Here is a 7,088-nt window from a genome sequence, read left to right as displayed (position 1 = left end):
CCCCCCCCCCCCCCCCCCCCCCCCCCCCCCCCCCCCCCCCCCACACCGAGAGGGGCAGAGACCGAGACAAAGCTCCGGAGAGGGAGCCAGAGCGGGAGAGACCGCGAGCAGGGGACGCCAGTCTGGGGAGGACAGGAAAGCAGCTGAAACAATGAGGGCGACCGACACCCCAGATGGAGAGAGACTCAGAGACCCCGACAGGTGACGGCCACGCCGAGAGACAGACTGATGGCGGGACTGAGGAAGGCGAGGCTAGGTAGAGATGGTGAGCGAGGCGGCGGAGCCGGCGGGAGGCCGGCCTCGCGGGGAGGCTCCGACCTCCGCGGAGGGGGCGCGCAGGAGGGGCCGCCCGCCCTGGCGAGGCCAGACCCCTGACCCGCCGCGCGCTGTGGTCCCCGGAGTCCTCCCTTGCACCCCGCACCCAGAACCTTGGCCGCCCGCGCCGCGCTCGGGGCACTCCCGAGGGTCCTTGAGCCGGAGACCTGGGCTCCGCCTCCCCACCCTCTCCAGCCCCGGAGCCTTTTTTTTCTAAATAAACGCGCCCGGGGAGAGGTGAGGTGGGGTGAGGACGCGCGGCCAGAGCGCGTTTCGGCCGCGGCCCGGCCTGCGGGATTTGCGCCCTCTCTGCTGCCTTTTCTCAGAACGCTGCCGGGACGCAGCGAGCGGCTCGGGGGGAGTGGTTCGGAGGGAAGCAGCACAGGGTCCCCGGGCCCAGGCCGAGGAGGATGGGGCTGTGTTAGCGCTGGAGGAGCGCCCCCTCCTTCGCCCTCCCGCATTTCCCCGTCCCCAGGAGCCATGGGAAACGTCGGAGACCACCCCCGCCCCCCACCCCCACCCCCGCCCCCCGCGAGGCCCAGGCGCGCTCACGTCTCCTTTTCTCCCCTTTTTTTGCAGTTGTTATTGAAGATGATAGGATTGATGACGTGCTGAAAAATATGACAGACAAGGCACCTCCTGGTGTCTAACCCCCCCCCCCCAAAAGACAATGAGTTAAAGGGAGAGAATAAGAGCGGCGGTAACAGTCATTGGCAAAACGCATGAAAAGAGAAAGCACTTTGAAATTTATTACTAGCTTGCGACCCACGATGAAATCAGCAACCTGTATCTCGCGTCAGGCCGGGAGACAGATGAGGCGGGAGAAGGAGGAGGAGAAGGCTCTGGGCTCCTCAGCAAAAACAAAAATTAAAAAAAAAAAATTTAAAATTTAAAAATCACTCTATACACACATATAAAGAAATAAAAAAGACGTCTCAGTTGCAGCTACTTGTCAAAAGTAATATCTATTTCTTTTTATATACAGTGAATATTGCACAATTATAGATCTGGATTTTGAGCCACTTAAATAATGAAGCGGCAACACCGGGTGTTTTGAATGTTGGCATTGTTCGCTGATTTGGCTGTTCCCAATGTTTACATTATTTAATCTTGCAAAAATGGTTCTGTGCACTTGGATGTGAAATGCTGTCCAGTTTTCTTTTTTTTATGTTGTTCTCCTTGGATGTACAAGAAAAAAAAATCAGCAAATGATCTCTATAGATATTGTTTTATTTTTGGTCATCTTTTGAAGTTACCAGGAATGTGTTTAAAACAAGAAGAGAACTTTTCTAAGGAATGATACCTAGACTGAATCCTTGTCTTACTTTAAAATGACTTGTAAAGCTTGTGTTTCTCTGTTGCTGCAAGCTATTTGCCCAAGTTAATGCAAATGGACACATTTTATATGTCAGGAAAAAAAAAACACACAAAAACAAAGAAAAAAAAATGCTTGAGCTTTTTCTAACCTCTTCCTGCAGTCTGTTGTGTGAGCAGCCTGTTTTTTCTCTCTAATATTGTGTCAGTTTATTCTCTTCGATGGGCTGTAAAAAAAAATGTAATCACAAGAGTGCCAAATATCTTGAAATGCCAAAAGGCATTTTGGTTTCTTTCTTTTTCCCTGTGCTCTGAGTCCACGTTAAGGAATGCTTGGAGAGTCTTTTCTGTTATTTATAGGGGTTCTCTTAAGGCACACCAGCTGCCTGTTTTGCATGGTATTTGCAAAAACGCCTCTTGTGTGAGGAAATCTTTTACCACTTTTTGTTTGCAACTTTGGACCTCAAGAGGTTTCTTCCCTGCCCTGTTCCCTCTTTTCTTAACTCGATATTCTGGATGTTGCACCTTTAACCAGCACACAGGGCTATTTCTCCAATGTACAATAAAAGAACTGTTCCTGTGTCTCACTCCTCTCTTGTCTCTGCTTTGGTCGGGAGGGGTGGGGGAGATTTGCTTTCTGTCTGCCGGCTGCAGACGAGGGAAGGGTAGCTTTGGTCGGCGAGGCGGTATGGAGGACAGTGTGGGTTGGGCGCAGATGGCAGGAAAGACAGTGCACTGGCAGGGCCGTCGCCCAAGGGAGAGCTTATTCCATTTGGATTTGCATTGGTCTCCCTGCTTCCTGAGGTTTCTGCCATCCCTTGTGGGGTGTGCAGAGAACGAGGTCTTGTGAGTTGGGAGGCCGTCAGTCTTGTTTAAAAGCAATGTTTAGAGGCTGGCGGGCTTGGATTAAAATCCCAATTCCTTCACTTCCCAGCTGTATGGACTTGAGCAAGTCTCCTCGCTTCCGGAAGCCTCAGTTTCCAAGTCTGTGGGGTGGGGATAATGCAGGGCCTGCCTCATAAGGTTGTGGGAGGGACGTTGGTAGCACTCCGGGTCGGGCCACTGTGTGTCCATATAATGCTTCACCAAAGGGCCACTTGTCCTCAGAAGCTGGGTTGAGGAGGGACTACATACCTTTGACTTCACTGCAGAGTTCACAGGTCACCATATGAGGGATGAGCCCCAACTTCAGAGGCCCACAGCCTGGTAGGTCTCCGGCTTCCCCGAGTCACCACTTGAGAAAAAGCTCATGATGAAAAAAAAATCTCAATCCCTTGTGGGGCTCTGGAGCAGTTAATGGTGGTAGAGGGGGGCCATGTGGGAGGAAGGGTTGGGAGAAGGATTTTGGCTGAAGAAAGGCCTGGAGAGGTTTTTCTCCTGGGCTGTTCTGCATCCAGGAGCCTCAGTGCTGGGAGCTTTTAATGTGTTTGTTGTAAAACTGTCAGCCAGGGAGTCACAACACAGCTCACAGTGACAGGAGCCTGATTGTGACTCAGACATCAGGTAAGACAGGCCCCAGGGTGGTGGCGGTGGGGGGAAAGGGGGGGCTCTGGAGGGCCTGTGGGGGAGGGAGTGAGGTCTCATCCCCCTTCCCAGGCAGTGTGGGCCTTGAGCCTCAGGAGGGCCCAACAGAGCTGGACAGCCCATCAGTCACTGGTAGGAACAGTGGGCGAGCCGGGGCTGGTGGCACCAGCAGGATGATCAGGGGTGCTAGCTTGATTTTCCCAGGCGCACAACCCTGGTCTTGAACGTGGCTCTCTCTGTTGCCAACCCCGGAGAGTCCCCGCGTTTTGGAGCTGATGGGCCTTTAGGTACCACAGAGCCCGCCTCTCTTTTCCCCTGTGCTTTTCCCATCAGAAGGTCGAATGGCGCAGCATCAGGAGTTAGGGGCAGGGCCCACTTTTTCCGTTCTGCCTCCATCTGCCAGGAGGGGCAGGGGCCCTATGCAAAGATTCATCCCAAAGGCACGTCTCTGTCCATACCAGGAGTAACTGCTGCTTCCCTGATCAAAGCACTGGGCAATTACATTGCTTCCCTTCTATTCTGTCACGGAATCAGCCCAGAAACCCTGGAAACCCACAGCGATGAACTCTCTGGTAGGTGAAGAAATCGATGGCCCAGAGGGCCTAAAAGGACCACAGGACAACTACATTCATTGAGCTTTTACTGCATGCCAGGCTCACAATAGCCCTAGGAAGCAGGTGTTAATCTCACCTTGACTGTACAGGAGAAAAGGGGGCTCAGAGATGTTCACTACCTTGCACAGGGTCACTCAGCTAGTAAGTAGGCTAGGCAGGAGTAGAACCCAGAGCCCATACACTCCGGGACGGGGATGCACAGTGGTCTGGCCCCAGACCCAGGCTCCGTCCCAGCTGCAGCCGTGGTCCTTCAGCCTTAAAGATCCTTGTGTTGGTTCACTGTTTTGAGGTTATGTTCTCTGCTATTCTGCACAACAGACGACTGCGGAAGGGGTCAGAAGGGAGGCAGGGCTTGGATGTGTCAGCAAAGGCCTGGAGCTGCCCTCTTCTGGGAAGGGGTGGGGGGAGCCCGGGAGTCCTCGGCCAAGGCTCTGGGTCCATTGTAATAAGTGATGTATTAAAATGTTCTTGCTGGAGGCCACCCCGTCAGCCAAGGCAGGATCCTCTGCTCGGGGGAAGACAGAGTCTGTCTTTCCCGAGGACTCCATTCAGTAAAAGGGAATATAAATCTTTTAAATATACTCTAACATGGGGGTAAACATTTGTTGAGAAGGCACTTTGGGGACTGGGCAGCTATCAAACTATACCAAGTGCAGAATATGTTTGAAGTATCCGGTTAGGTGGCAATAAATACGGAAAAGGCCATTGCAAGTCCAAGGTGGGGAAGGTGTCTCTAAGCCTCCATGCATCGATCCAGCAGCCAGGACGGCATTATTCAAACTTCACTAATTGAATGCTTGTAATAAGTGTCCATCTCCCTGGATTCTGCTTCCGTGGCCAGTCCAGGCTGAGGGCCCGGAGGAATGCCAAAAAGTACCTCTAAGGGGGAAATTGGCAAATTGAGTTTTAAAAAAAAAGAGACTCGAACACTGCTGCCGTCTGGAGGCCTCTTCGGACAGCAGGGAGCAGATCCTGGGCCCAGTGGAAGGGGCCAGGTATTATTAAGGTGGCTGGTGTTGGAGCAAAGGGCAAGGATTTGGGTCTTGCCTGGCTTGGATTTGAAACCTCTCCCCTATACTTCCTAGTTGTCATGTGGGGCCAGTTTGTCAAGCTTTTCTGTGAAATGGGGGTGATGGTAATGCCTACCAACAGAGGATTAAATGGGAACCCCTCCCTCTCCCCCACATAGAGCCTGGTGCATAATAAATAGTAGTCGTCAATACGAATGCATATGAAGTGCCTACTGTGTGCCAGGTAACGGACTTTCAAAACCTAGCAAACAGATCTTGTTGCATGAAGTGTCTTTGTAGAAGTGCCCTTTGGGGGTACCGAGGGGGCAGTGGAGGCACCACTGTGGGGTTGGGGAGCGGCGGGATGGGGAGCAGTTTGGAAGAGTCTGCCTGCCTATTATCTATCAGCTCCTCAAAACCCCCAATAAATGCAATCGTAAGTAAATGTGAATGCTTGTTCTCCAAAGGCCGTGTTAAGAGATGTCTCTTACCCACTTCTAACCAGATTGCCTGAAGCCATTCTCGGGATGGGAGCTAGCAGGTGCTGACTTCTTGCCCTGGGAAGGGAAGAACATGGCTCTCTGCTTGGATCTTCTCCTCCGATGAGTCCTCAAGTTTCATTCATTTGACAAATATGAACTGGCACCCGCTATGGACCGGACACTGAGAACACAATAGTGAGGAAATGGGAGTTATCCTTGGGCTTGAAAATGACAGCTCCAAGGAAATGAGGTTGGGCCCGGGTACCATCAAAGTCAGCAGCTCAGACCCTGTGTACAGGCAAAAAGAGGGAGCCAAGGAGAACTGGGTCTTGGGGGTTGCCTGAAACCCAAACATGGGGCCCCCTTTTTAAAAAAATAAACTTAAAAAAAATTTTTTTAATCTTTATTTATTTTTGAGAGAGAGATAGCATGTGAGCAGGGGAGGAGCAGAGAGAGAGAGGGAGACACAGAATCGGAAGCAGGCTCCAGGTTCTGAGCTGTCAGCACGGAGCCTGACGCGGGGCTCAAACTCACGAACTGTGAGATCATGACCTGAGCCGAAGTCGGTTGCTTAACCGACTGAGCCACCGAGGTGCCCCTAAAAAATAAACTTTTACTTGAGAATAGTTTTAGATTCACAGAAAAGTGGTGAACCTAGCACAGAGTTGTCAATACCCCTGACCCACTTTCTCCTATTGTTAATATCTGACATTACTGTGCTACATTTCTGGAAGCTAAGGAACCAACACTGGTATTTTACTATTAATGAAACTCCATAATTCATTCAGATTTCATTGACTGTGTACCTAACATCCCTTTTGTTTTGCAGGACCCCATCCAGGACATTACATTTAGTCTTCGTGTCCCCTTAAACTCCGTGATACTTTCTCAGACTCTCCTTGTTTTTGATAGAGTACTGGTTAGGTATTTTGTAGACTGCCCCTCAACTGGGGGTTTTGTCAGATGTTTTTCTCATGGTTCAGCTGGGGTTATGGGGTTGGGGAGGAAGACCTTGGAGATAAAGTGCCCTTCTCATCACATCATATTAAGAGTACATGCTATCAACATGACTTAATCACCGTGGATATTGACCTTGATCACTTGACTGAGCTGGCATTTGTTAGGTTTCTCCACTGCAAAGTTACTCCCCCACCTCCTTTCCATACTGTCCTCTCTGGAAGGAAATCATCATGTGTAGCCCACTCAAGGTGTGGGGAGTAATTTGGTATGGGAGTATCTCCATAAATTACTTGGGATCCTTCTGCCCAGGTCATGTGAATGACCCACTTCTCAGCCGTTCAACGTTGCCCCTGTGTTGGGCAAGCGCACTGTGGTTTAGATGTAATCATGGATTCCAGGCAAACCGGGGAAAAACAAAAATGCCCACAAGGCCCAAGGTGCTGCCTGATGACCGATAGATGGAGCCTTACCAAAAAAACAGATTAAAAAAAAAAAAAAAAAAAAACAACCCAGCAATCTTAATAAAAGCAACTTCCTGTGGAGGGGAACTGTCACCCTGGTTAGAAACTGTGCAGAATTTTCTCTTGGAAGCCTCAGGCAGCTGCTCTGGTTTATAGAATCTGCCTATTGGAGGGAAGCAGAAGGGGAAAAAAATGTTGTCATCATTCCAGCAACAGAGATTCTCTCAAACCATATGCAAAAATAAATCCGAGGACCGGGCTGTATCCGGGGAAACCTGGCAGCTGGGCTGGAGCTTGTGGGGTGGCCCCTAGGGACAGAGAGACTGTGTCTATGGGCCCCAGCCTGTTCTCCAGCAGAACCCAAAGTCCCCGAGAGATAGCCCCACCTCGGTCCCCCCCCCCCCCCCA

The 7,088-nt window shown here is 51.0% G+C and overlaps 2 long non-coding RNA genes across 2 annotated transcripts; both read left to right on the top strand.

Annotated features, from left to right (window-relative positions):
* The first annotated feature begins 48 nt into the window (after window positions 1–48).
* On the top strand, window positions 49–2,216 carry LOC121022352 (uncharacterized). The gene is made up of 2 exons (XR_005786912.1): window positions 49–265; window positions 895–2,216. It is a non-coding gene; the product is annotated as an uncharacterized LOC121022352 (long non-coding RNA).
* A 969-nt stretch (window positions 2,217–3,185) lies between these two features.
* LOC121022345 (uncharacterized) lies at window positions 3,186–5,657 on the top strand. Its single transcript, XR_005786910.1, has 3 exons — window positions 3,186–3,285; window positions 3,487–3,725; window positions 5,283–5,657. It is a non-coding gene; the product is annotated as an uncharacterized LOC121022345 (long non-coding RNA).
* The last annotated feature ends 1,431 nt before the right edge of the window (window positions 5,658–7,088 follow it).

Source organism: Herpailurus yagouaroundi, unplaced genomic scaffold (genome assembly GCF_014898765.1).
Source record: "Herpailurus yagouaroundi ecotype Mexico unplaced genomic scaffold, PumYag 77, whole genome shotgun sequence".
Taxonomy (NCBI): Eukaryota; Metazoa; Chordata; class Mammalia; order Carnivora; family Felidae; genus Herpailurus; species Herpailurus yagouaroundi.
Note: the sequence above shows the minus strand (reverse complement) of the source record. Positions and strands in the feature narration are given on the sequence as shown.